Consider the following 13,776-nt stretch of genomic DNA (forward strand, 5'->3'; position numbering starts at 1 on the left):
TAACCCACAAGCTCAGAGAACAAATCTTCACCCTCATTCTACACCCAAGCTACAGATATTCGCCACTATTGCAAACAATTAAGGTTGCAGTCTTGTTTATACTTACCTGGATATGGATAATTTTTAAGCTACTGAGAGTAACTTCTAAGTAGAGATGCCTAGGAGTACTCTATGAGAGATGCTTACAATTCTAAAACATTAAAACTTTAAAGACTTCACATTCAAAATGTGGTTTCAAGAGCCAGGAGCAGAGATCAGAATTTCATCCCCTGGAAAAACAGACCATCCAAAGCTTGCAGTACCATGGTGATTCAAAGGAAATACCAACTCTGGTACGTTTTCAAACAATGCAGAACAGAGCCAAACTAAGCCAGCTTTTCAAAGAAATTCCATTAATAGATCAATCAGGTTCAGAGTCAACCCCAGAGCAGTTCAACATTGTTGTGTGGAAATGCTACGGGGCCTAGCTTACATGTGGAATTTGACAGTCCTGTAACCTCAATACATATGGAATAGCAATAGATATCAATCCTTAATTTTTAAAGTATTTCACTTGGTATTATTCTTTTTTTACTGAAAGGTTAACATTGATGCTACATTAAATTCCTTTGGCTATATCTACTGTTAAGTTTTAAGTTGCCACACAGAATTGACATATTTTTTTCCTGGCCCACCTCTTATGTCTAAAAATGAAATATTTAGCAGGTTGACATCCTGTCACTTCCTTGGTGAAACCATAATCTTCTGAATGATTACTTGAAGCTCAATGAATTCATTGGAATTGACTTGGTTAATTAGTATGATATGACCCAGCTCTTGTTAAAAGTCACAAGAGAAGATCAAGTAAATAAAAAAAATTTAAATTGTCCCCCCTTGTTTTCTTTCAACCTTTTCATGATCATTGAAAATAATATACTGACGTGAGAAGTGGAAGGTTTTTCAGTCCCAATTTCATTACTGTTTTTATTTTTAGCCCTTTCATGTGATTATCTGTTGTTGTTTTTTTAACTCACTCTATCCTCTGACATTTACCAGGCTCCAGATATGATGTGAGTTTTCATTCCCTTCATGGATAATGGAAAATCACTTTCATGTTCAAAACAATTTTAACCTGCTACACTGAATGAAAATGGAAATGCATCTTAAAGCTCACTTTATTTACATCCAAGGTTCAAAATCAAGTGATTTGAACCTGAGTCCGTGTTTCTTTTCTTTTTTTTTATTCCAAACACTCTGCTTCTTCATTTTAGTCACTCTATCCTCAAAATGGTAACTGGAATACTGTAAAAGCAGCACTGAACAGTTCTCTCTCTAATTTTTTTAAAAACTTTAAATGGAAGAAAAATATGTGTTCCTATTTGTTCTTGCTGTATGCTATAAGATATTACTATGTTAAACATGTTTTAGAATAGGAAGATAAGGATCACTCCCAAGATAAAGGGAACTATTGCAATAAACCTCTCATCCTTATTTTATCAAATCCCCATCACACATCTAAAAATCCTGTTTGCACTGGGGAAGATAATCAAAGATGTTCTGAGCTTTGTATTTGCCAAAATTGTGTTTCTACAGATTATAACGTTTATATGATTTCTTCCTTTCAGGAAAAGAAATACATGTAAGAAATGTACTTGCTTATTCTCCAGGAGATGAGGGGTTGTTGTTTTTTCTTTTCTCTTGCTTTCAGGGGGTCAAGGGCACATCAAAGTACATTCTTTAATTCAGAGGTGGGTTTCATATATTGTTATCACCGGTTCGCCCCGCATGTGCATCAGTGGTGGGTTTCAAAATTTTTTACAACCGGTTCTGTGGGTGTGGCCTAGTGGGCATGGCATGGCTTGGTGGGTGTGGCTTGGTGGGCATGGCAGGGGAGGGATACTGTAAAATCTCCATTCCCACCCCAATCCAGGGGAAGGTTACTGCAAAATCCCCATTTCCTCCCGATCAGCTGGGACTCGGGAGGCAGAGAATAGATGGGGGCGGGGCCAGTCAGAATTTTTACTACTGGTTCTCCAAACTACTCAACATTTCCGCTATCGGTTGTCCAGAACTGGTCAGAATCTGCTGAAACCCACCTCTGATGTGCACACTCGCTTCGTGCATGTATGGACCTTCTGCGCATGTACCCGGCCTCGAAAACATGGCTAAATAGGATGGCATAGAGCCAGGGCGGGTAGGTGGGTGGGCAGGCCCACCCGCCATCTCTGCTACCGGTTCCCCTGAACCAGCATGAACCGGCTGAATACCACCTCTGCTTTAATTGCAATATACATATTTATCTGGGAGAAAACCCACTGAAGGCAATCAATTATATTTTTCAATAGACATGTATTGGTGGTTTGCTGGTCAGACAGTTGGAAATATATGTAAGTTTACTCAGAAGTAAGTCAGCTCACATCCAGTGAAATATAGTCTCGATCATTGTTTATATTACTAGAGTCCAATTTTTTTTTATTCCACTCATGAGGTGACATTTCTCCTGAAGATAACCTTTGATCAAACCTCTTTATTCCTTTTCCCTCAGGGATATATTTTATTGATTAAGCAAGCATCTTCCTTATTGTCAGCAGGATGAATGAGCTGCCTGGAGATGGTTCTTTTTAGAAGCCGATTAAATTGGACAAGGGCAAGGAAAGAATGACCACATCTTTATTTATATGCAAAGCCTAAGGTGGGGAGAGAATGCTCATTTAGATGTCATCCTCTCACACCTCAATCAGAAGACGGATAAAAAAATCTTTTAAGAAGAGGAGGGTATGAAATAACCTTTCAGACAGGAAATAAATGGCAAGGTCAGAACTTCAGTGTCTCTCACTGAGCTTGCTGCTAAATAGCCAGTAATGATGCAGTTGCTCCTATTGTACCTGATGACTGGAAGAGCCCTAAGGATCCTCAGAAGACTGCTACTGTGAAGGCCCTTCAAAAACCCCATTGCCCCGCCCTAAAGTAGTAGTGTCTACAAATGGGAGGCCCAAAGCCACATAAAAGTAGTGAATATACATCTATATGATTTATGACCTATTATTTGCTGTTTATATGTATGCTGTGAGCTTATGCACTGGAGACAAATTCCTTATGTGTCCAATCACACTTGGCCAATAAAGAATTCTATTCTATTCTATTCTATTCTATTCTATTCTATTCTATTCTATTCTATTCTATTCACAGTAAATAACGTTATGATATGATTATGTAAGCTGCACTCTCTTATACTGGCCTTGCAATAGCTTATGGAAGTACAGAATAGTACACTTGCTTTGTAATGCCATAACATACCCTCTATCCCTTCTCCTCCTCTTTGCCTCCCTTGTGGACACTTGGATGCTTAGTTGTGGCCTCTAGGAATCTTAGTAAGCTTGTTGCATTTAAATGTTGTTTGTATTTCTTGGAATGCAGTTTGCAGATGCAAATGAAAATGGGAGTGTTGTGGTCTTTGGCATACAACGTAAGGTCAAAAGTAGCCCTTGGTGTGAAAAAACGTATACTTCTACGTGCCCTTAAGACTTTACTGTTCGAACAGGCTGGGCTGGCTTAAATAACGAATTTTAATGGGTGTTTAGTTTTTTAGTTTTTTAATATAAGGGCCAAATTATTTAATATGTTTTAAATTGTTTTTAAATTTTATGGATATATGTTGTTTTATTGTGGCTGTGTATCGCCCTGAGTCCCTTGGGAGAAGGTCGGTATAAAAATTTAAATAATAAATAAATAAATAAAAGCAAGACTAGGAATGCAAAGAAGCAGTGTAATAATACTTAGGAGAAAATGTCCAAAAGTGCAAGCTTTCTAAAAAGCAAAGTGCCCATGAGATAGGTGGCTGAGGAAAGGTTTTCAGAACTCACCAGTATCTTTCAACTGAAGAAGCTTCTTGAATGAGAAGTGAAATGTTTTCAAAGGAAAAAACTAAGAAAGTCCACTTGCCTTTTGAGGAAAAACAAAAGGGATTTAGGATAACCAGGATCTAGGTGATTGAGAATCTCCATAGACAGCTTTCAAGAGAGGATAAGTAGTGACTTCCAGGGGCATGCATAAGCGCAAGGGGCATGCATAAGCACAAAGGGGCATGCATAAGTGCACCATTGTGCCTTCTGTCCAGATAGGAAATGCTACCGGTTCAGGCGTTTCTCCTGAACTGGTAGTAAAAAATGCTACTGGTTCGCCGAACTGATAGTAAAAAAATGTAAAAAAAAAAAAAAAAAAAAAAAGGTCCAACGATAAACTGAGCGACACGCAATCGTCAGAACTGATTGTCAGAACTTTTTTGTTTTTACTTTTTAAGCATTTTTTTACTATTGGTTTGGGCAAATAGGTAGTTTTAAAAAGTAAGAAAAAAAAGGCTCAGATGATCGCATGGCACAGCTGTGATTGTCTGAGCCTTTTTTTCATTTTTTTAAAGCATTTTTTTTTACTACCTATTCCCCCAAACCAGTAGTAAAAAAAATGCTTTAAAAAGATTTTAAAAAGGTTCCCAAGATCACAGCTGTGCCGCGCAATTGTCAGAACCTTTTTTTAAAAAAAACTTTTTTAAAGCATTTTTTTACTACCGTTTCGGTAGTTGTTCTACTTACCTTCCCAAGCCTCCTTTTGGTGTGTATTGTGCATGCTCTCAGAGCACACGTTTGGTGCAAACTGCGCATGCGCAGCCAGCAAACCAGTAGCAAACCAGTTCAGATTTCACCACTGCTTCCATCACTGTCCTACTATCCCATTTATTCGCACCCATTTCCTGTGTTCATATCCATGTTTATACTTATTCCTGTTATCTCGTACATGTTTGACTGACTGACTGACTGACTGACTGACTGACTGACTGACTAAATTAATTAATTAATTAATTAATTAATTAATTAATTAATTTGTATCTGCTTCTTGAATGGCAGGCTTTGTCTACTGGTCAAGGGATTGGATGAAAGATTGAATAACTTCCATCACTGTGATTTGATTGCTGGATTGTGCTGATCTAGCCTTTATTTAATTATAAATGATTATTTAAACCACAATTTGTACATCAATGAATGCCCTAATCAATGAATCAGCAATGAGCAACCCATAACCACTAACTATGTTCTGTTATTTCTACAATACATCCAGTATTCCATTGTTGATAGAATCAAAACTTTGGGGGTTATTGTGATTGTTTTGAGAGTTAAGGGAGAAAATAATAGATTTTGCACCTTTATGACACTCATTGCTTCTTCTAACAAATTGGACCAATGTTCTCCCTCAAATCTCCCAAAATAAGCCCAACATTTCATTCTCTATCTACTCAAGTCACATCTTGAGGTAACGGGCCTCCACTTCAGTGACCCCTTGTCTGCAAAAAAAAACTTGTTTTCATAAACCAAACTTTACATATTGAACTGAATCAAAGCAAAATGTGCAAAGTTAAAGCTTAACCAAAGATGGGAGCCCAATTTATGTTTCTGCTATTAACTCTACTATTATTTGCCTTTTAATGAACCCCGGGAACCCCACAGGTAGTTAATCATTTAAAATACAGGTTTTATGGCATTGCAGGAAGGAAGGGTTTGGGATGGGAGGTGGGAACAGCTCTGTACAGATAAAAATGATTGCTTCACTCAAGAGACTGTATCCAGAAAACCGAACAAACATACAGTCAGGGGAGCACTGCGTATGTATGCTGCAAGTATCTTCAGGAGTTGAATTCACTAAGATTTGTCACAGTGACTTAATGCCTGTCCTGTCCTCTAATATTGATCATTGTCCCTGTTTTCAAAATTCCACAATCATAAAGCACTTTAGGTGGAAAAATGTTTTATTTTTATCCCACCTTTATTATTTTTATTAATAACTCAAAGCGGTGAACATACTAATCTTCCTTCCCCCTCATATTTTGTGACTACAATTTTTTCCCAGCCGTTTGTATTTCTTGTTGCCTAGGAATTTATCTACTTGCACTTGAAACAATCTTGAGGACAAATAATGTGTTACTGGCTCGTTGCATTTAAAACTTTAAAAGCTGAAGGGCTTTTTTGTATTTTTATCTAGCACTTTGTGAACCGGGAGAAAAAAACTCTCATCTTTTGATTTTGCTGTCTCATTTCTCAATATACATCCTGTCTAGAATTGCATACATAAATATTTGCATTAAGGTTGATGTAGAAGAATTTTTAAATCTCAGTCTTAAATCAAAGCTGTAAAAAAACCAGAATAATATGAAAACACTTTCCTATCATTTTGTATGCATGGTTCCCCATTTCTCTGAGCAGGATCAAATTCCAAGGGATTATCAGAGTAAACTTTATACTAAGTCAGAACTGTAATTCATGTAGGTCAGTGGCAAGAGTTCTTCATGGTTTCTGCAAGAATCTTTCCTGTCTGAGCTTTAAATGCCAGAAACTGAACCGAAGATTTTCTGCATGCAAAATAGAAACTGCATCACTGAACGTATGGCCTTTTTTTAGCAAGATGCCAGAACCTCTTTTGTTGCATGAAACTGACAGGTTTTCCCTACACACACACACACACACACACACACACACACACACACACACCGTCTTGGTCTTAAGCAGAGGTCTCCAATCTTGGCAACTTTAAGACTTGTGGACTTCAACTCCCATTGAATTCTGGGAGTTGAAGTCCACAAGTCTTAAAGTTGTCCAGGTTGGAGACCTCTGGTCTAAAGCACCATGAAGGGTGCAGAAAAAACAGGGCCAGGCCAGGGGTGGGTTCTACTTTCCTTTACTACCCATTCGCAACGGGATTCTGCGCCTTGCTTCTGTAGTAGGTGATGACATCCGGGACGGTGGGCGGGGCCTCCCACCAGTTTTACTACCGGTCCAAACTGGGGGGCAACCCACCACTGGGCCAGGCTGCCTGTTGCAATTCTTCTTGCCACTCCCAGCATCAGCCAAGTCAATTTCTGGAAGGAAAAAAGCAAACCTTCACTTCAGTTATCACCAGTTATCTCAGCTTTGAGAAAGGGTTGATAGCAGTGGTGAAATCTAAAATTTGTTACTACCGGTTCTGTGGGCGTGGTTTGGTGGGGGGGAGGGTAATGTGACTGGATGGGCATGGCACTTTTTTTTTTTTTTACTTTTAAAACCATTTTTTCTACAACCTCTTCGGCGGAGAGGTTGTAAAAAAATGCTTTCAAAAGGCTCTGAAGATCCCAGCTGCGTTGCCTGATCAGCACAGGCTTTTTTAAAAAGCCTCTGCTGATCAGGCAACTCAGCTTGGATCGTCAGAGCCATTTGAAAGAAAAAAAGGGTTTTTTTTCTTTTAAATGCCTCTGATGATCCAAGCTGAGTTTTTTAAAAAGCCTCTGCCAATCAGGCAACTCAGCTTGGATCGTCAGAGGCATTTAAAAGAAAAAAAGGGGTTTTTTTTCTTTTAAAAGCCTTTGACAATCCCAGCTGAGCTGCGTGATCATCAGAGACTTTTTTTTTACTTTTAAAAGCATTTTTTCGGCCAAAGAGGTTGTAGAAAAAATGCTTTTATAACTAAAAAAAAAAAAGCCTCTAATGATTGTGCGGCTCAGCTGGGTATGGGGGGCCCAGGGATTTTTGCTACAGGTTCTCCGAACCACCCGCCTCCATCGCTACCGGATCAGGCGATCTGGTCCAAACCAGGAGCATTTCACCCCTGGTTGATAGGATTTCTCTCCTCATGTAGAAATTTTGTAGAATAACCAACAAATGATAAAGATGTAACTCTGTAATAATGCCAAATCCCATCTTTCTTGAATTACAAAAAATAAACAAAAATACAGAACGTAATAAACAATGAAGTACAAAAGACAATTAATAAACTATATAAAGAAAACCCTAAACAGAACAAAGACGAGCTCTCCCAAAAATAAAGGAACTCCCCAAAAACTAATGTTCTGCATCTAAATATAAATATTTAAATATTTATATTTAATATTTAAATAAATATGCAATATTTATTTAATATATTTTACCAGCCTAGAAATCACTGGTTAATAGAAAATACCTCATACCATTATAATTATCTGATGTTATTTTTACTTTATAATGTTATAAATCATCATGAAATTGATAGCAAAAAACACATGTTGTTCATTTTCTGATTAATAGAAAATACTGTCTTCCAAACAAATAAATTACACATTTCTAAAAATCAATCTTTAATATCTATAACATCAGTTTTCCAGTTTCTCAAAATAACAGTTTTGATGATCCCCCCTTCCCCATGCCAGCTATAACTATAATTCTTCCAAGTCAGATTCAAAATTAATTCAATATAATACTACAATCTTTTATATTTATGGATGTATCCATGTATATACATAAACATTAAAATAGTATTCCAAAAAGATGCAAGTAATTCACAAATCCTCAATCACAGAGGTGTGTCAATGCTCAATTTTCTTTTACAATAAAGAAAATACAAAGTCCATCATTTCAACAGATTCTTTCAGGCTTTCAATATATTCAAAATATAATTTTCAGTTAATCAATTATAGAATTAAATCAGTTGATATCAATATAATGTTTTTCTGACAATCATATATGAGACATTATCAGATATTCCAATTCTTTTAATCCATAGTTCATAAATTAGAGGAGACAGATGTTACCTTTCCAGTGAGCCCCATAGAGGATGATTCTTTATTAAATTTTCATTCTCCAGAAGGTTAGGAGCCATGTTCACAGATTCATAGTTTCTGCCCATGTTGTTCTTCCTCTCCAATCTACCAACCCATTTGAAAATAGTTGTTTGGGACTATTGGCAAAATCTTTCATGTATTTTGTGGGAGCAATTCCAGGTGTGTTGCAGTTCTGAAATGGCAAGTCACTTGTTCCTGATGTCTAAATTTGCAGAAGTGAACAATGGATAGTAGGACATCTGAATGATATATTGCATGGATATTAAGGTATAAAGGAGATAAAGGGGATCTGTAGGCTTTTTGTTTTCTATCTTAACCTATTCCTTATTGGTTGTTGTATATTGTGTTCCCAAAAATATTCCCAACTGAATAACCGGACTCCTCTCAGCTGCCCTCACTTGTGAAGCTAAGGAAATTTTTTCCCCTTGACTTCTGTACATGAAAAGAAAGGGGGAGGACAGTTGTGAGAGTCAGTTTGGTCTAAGGCATCAGACTAGAACTCACAGGAGGCTGTGAGTTCTAGTCACACCATTGGCATAAAAGCTAGCTGTGAGATTTCGAGCCAATCACTCTTAGCCTAACCCACCTCACAAGGTTATTGTTGTGGGGAAAATCTCAGAACATTACAGCATGTTTAGGACTTGATATATCAGTATATCACAGGGCAGTAGACTATATAAAGAAGACCAAAAATGTTCTAGAAAAAGGCAATAGCAAGCCATTTCTCTATTCTTCTGAAGAAAACAATAGGGAGATGCATATATCACCAAATTAAAGGGCATCCACTTCATTTTCAATGCATCTCTTCAAGCCTTTCCTTCACAAAGACTTTCATTCAGTTCAGCCTCCCCACCGTTTGGCAGTCCAGACGTACTGAGCTATACCTTCCATAGGTTTCAGCAAAGATCTGGTTGAAGAAGTTGCTGTAGAGAAATGAGATAGCAATAGCAATTGCACTTAGACTTATATACTGCTTTACAGTGCTTTACAGCCCTCTCTAAGCAGTTTACAGAATCAGCATATTGCCCCCAACAATTTGGGTCCTCATTTTAGCCACTTCAGAAGGATGGAAGGCTGAATCAACCTTGAGCCTGGTGAAATTTGAACAGCCAAATTGCAGGCAGCCGGCAGTCACCAGACAGAGCCTGCAGAAGTGCATTCTAACCACTGTGCCACCATGGCTCATGATAGCTGATGGCCTTGTATTGTTTACAAAGTTATAACAACCATGATTTGTACTTTTCTATTTGTGAGGCCTAGTAGGGCAGTGCAGCTGCATCTGATTGCTATTACCCATTTTGCACCACCCAGGGAGCACATGTATCAAGAGAATACGATGGTCATAGCAAACACTCTTTTCCAACAAGAGACGACTCTACACATGGACATCACCAGACGGTCAACACAGAAACCAGATTGACTATGTGCTCTGCAGCCAAAGATGGAGAAGCTCTATACAGTCAGTAAAAACAAGACTAGGAGCTGACTGTGGCTCAGATCATGAGCTTCTCGTTGCAAAATATTTTTGACTAATCAATCATTTTATCCTCTATTCTGTTTACACCACAAATGGATTATGGCAAGGCAAGTGTTCCTCATAACTCACGAATAGCTAAAGTATAAGGAAATGTAATAAATAGCACTTTTGTTCCAGCTAAATTTAATGTTTTATGCCTTCTAGATTTATTATTTGTTTATTCATTTTGCTAAGTCCTGAATGGCAAAGAGTAAGTGTGGAAAACATTTTAAACTGTCTTAATTAAATCAATAGTGTTTTCAACACATAGGGCTTGGTTTAATGTAATTTGTTTCCTTTAACATTTACACTAAAACAACTCTGAATATTAAAAAAATTAACATTCTTAAATGAAAAACTCTCAAATGAACAAATGTGTGGACTAAAAAATAAGCTTTGATGAAAAATTATTATAGCAAAGCAGTATTCATAATTCATGAGATATGGATAAGTTAAATTTATAATTAATAAATTTATTTAATTTATACCCACAGAGAGATTTCTACAGTTTTTGTTTGTCACAATGTGTGCCCAGTTGGTTCATGAATTGGGAGGTAATGAACATTCAAATGAGGGGGAAATTGAAGTGGGTTTTTTTTTAACAAAGCAGAGGAAATTTTTATGCCTGGAAAGATTGAGGGCAAAAGAAGAAGGGGACGACAGAGAACGAAGTGGCTGGATGGAGTCACTGAAGCAGTAGGCGTGAACTTAAATGGACTCCAGAGGATGGTAGAGGACAAGAAAGCCTGGAGGAACATTGTTCATGGGGTCACGATGTGTCGGACACGACTTTGCAACTAAAAACAACAACAAAAAGAAAATATCCATAAACACAGCAACAAGAATGGGCAATAGTCAATAGAAGAATATGAATATGGAATAGAATCTCATGTACTTTTAGGCCCTTCCTTGGCAGATGCAACCCCATACTTTCTACAGATTATTGCATACTATTTCATAGAACTATGTTGAATCTCATTCCCAGAAAGGGCTTAAAAATAGTGTACTATTGTAACTATTCATACTTCTAATTAAGCAAAGCTATACTTATTGCCTCTCAGGTAACAAAAGTATACCTTAGACACAACCAGTTCTTAAATCACACTCTCCCGGCCACAGGTGGCTAACCTTTGGTTTGGCAGAACATTTTGAAAAGAAAAACATGATGTTCTTGAGCTATGTGGCATCAAGGCAGGGAAAAAGAGCTAACTAAGAAAAATAGATGGAGGGCATGGAAGGCCAGAAGCTTGCTTTTGAAAAACCTAAAGATTTACCAAGATATGTCATGCACAAGAATACAGAAAAGAAGTCATTTTTAGACAGAAAAGCCCAGAGGAAAACAGGGCACACCATCTATTCCTCATCGCTATTACAATCTTCTGCAATAGCACAGCAGACCTTTTTCCTTATTAGGTATAAATGAATTGGGCCTAACCTCTAGACTATGTGGGCAAATGCCCTCCATCTTGACCTTTCCCGAACAATAATCTGCAGCTCTTCCAGAGATAGCCTTGATCCTATTCATCAACTTTATCTATCATCATAAGCATCTCATTTGTGCCAATAAGGCAACTCTTTGTAGCCCATCCAACTTTCCCAGTCATAAATTAGAACTGGAAAAAGCATAGCTTTCATCATTCTGATCTTTATAGATGTCCATATGATCATGCCTAACATTGTCACTGCCTTCCTCCCTTGGATCAAAATACTCTACAACACACTTTTATCCATTTTTTGAATCTCATAAAACAAAATGATTTAATATTTTCACCTTTTCTCATCAACTGTAAGCTCATAAGCATGCTAGTTACATTATTTCTGTTTTCCTCATATTAAAAATTAGTCCAGATAATTTACTATCCTATTTTTATTTTTATAATGACCTCTTCTAAGATTTTTTTCTATATTTTAAGCCAATAAAGTGGCATCACCTAAATATCACAAACTGTTTAGCATGTGACCCACAATTTTTATTCCACCCAATTCCAGTATCGGGCCATGGCCCATTGAGAATAAGGACACTTATTGTCAGGGTTCCAAGTAATACACCCATGAACAAAACTCTGAGGCAGGTAGATTCCTCAAAGAATAGTTTATTTGGATATATCATATTGGCACAAGCTGGTGAAAACCAACTCTGAATGTTCTGCTGGTTTTCACCTAATTAAAAGTAAGTTTCCTCCCTTCCCCAAACAATCAGTCACATGGTCCAATCAGGTTCCATCCAGTTGTCTGGTAACATCACTCCTCCTCCCTCTGACCACCTGTGGAAATGTCCTTGGTTCCCAGGAGAAAGGATTTTGTTTTGGCTACAAAATCCCTACTATCTCTGTTCCCCTCCCCCTATCCTTCAGCTGCAGTGTGGCAACACTGAAGTCTCAAAATGGCCTCGGTCAAGTCAGTTTAGGGATAACAGACACGCAATTGGAAGATGAGGGTTCAAAGCTCCATTTGTGCAAACAGCAGGTGCACCCACAAATCTTTCTCCTCCCCTCCCCAACTGCTGCCACTGCAGCTGCCAGTCCAAAGAGCCAGTTATATTACATTCACAATGCCTTTGCTATACAAGCTATTTATATATTTTTCACTGTCTGATCTCATGACCGTCTGCCTTTATAGAAACCTGCTGTTTTACTTTCACACAATCATGAAATCATATAGTTGGAAATTATCTAGGAGATCTTCTAGTGTAATTCACCTGCCCAGGGCAGGTTTTCACAAACCCGACAAATATATTTCAATCTTTTCTTGAAAACCTCCAGTGATGGAACACCCATAACTCCAGAACGCAAGTCCTTCACTATTTCACAACTCTCATGGGAAGAAAACAGTGGTGAAATCCAAATATTTTTACTACCGGTTCTGTGGACGTGGCTTGGTGGGTGTGGCTTGGTGGGCATGGCAGGGGAAGGATACTGCAAAGTCTCCATTCCCATCCCACCCCAGGGGAAGGCTACTGCAAAATCTCCATTCCCACCCCACTCCAGGGGAAGGATATTGCAAAATCTCCATTCCCACCCCACTCTGGGGCCAGCCAGAGGTGGTATTTGCTGGTTTTCTGAACTACTCAAAATTTCCACTACCGGTTCTCCAGAACCTGTCAGAACCTGCTGGATTTCACCCCTGGCAGAAAATACATTCTTACTTCATGGTTGATCTCCCTCTAAGAAGCTTCCATCAGTTTTTCTTGCTTTGGTATCAGATTACAGAGAATAATTCCATATATTATTGGTATTTCTCCCCCTTTTTTTCCCTAAATACAGCTGTGTTCTTCTTTGTAAGTTTTCAAACTAAGCTCTTTTTGTATGAGGAATTATTGCGGTGGTTCAATAACGTGTATATTCTCTTGCAGTTCTCTTAATCTATTGTTGCTCTAGAACAGGACTTTTAAGTGTCTCTTCCCTTACAGTTTAAATAGCATTTCATTGGTGCCTGATGTTTTTTTATGGACAGGCTGTTCTATTGCGTCTTGTATCTTCCTTCCTAGTAGAATTAGATCCTTTCTGTTTGAACAAATGATCTGTCATTCTATAATACATTTGTAGAGTTTCAATAAAATTTTTCCATCTTCTTTTTATCTTTAATTAATAATTTGGTTAATACATTGAAACTTTAATTACATAAATAAACAAATCTCACTTGCCTCTCTTAGAGCTCTTCCACAATT

Source organism: Pituophis catenifer, unplaced genomic scaffold (assembly GCF_029215685.1).
Source record: "Pituophis catenifer annectens isolate HBS135680 unplaced genomic scaffold, rPitCat1.0.hap2 SCAF_1, whole genome shotgun sequence".
Lineage (NCBI taxonomy): Eukaryota > Metazoa > Chordata > Lepidosauria > Squamata > Colubridae > Pituophis > Pituophis catenifer.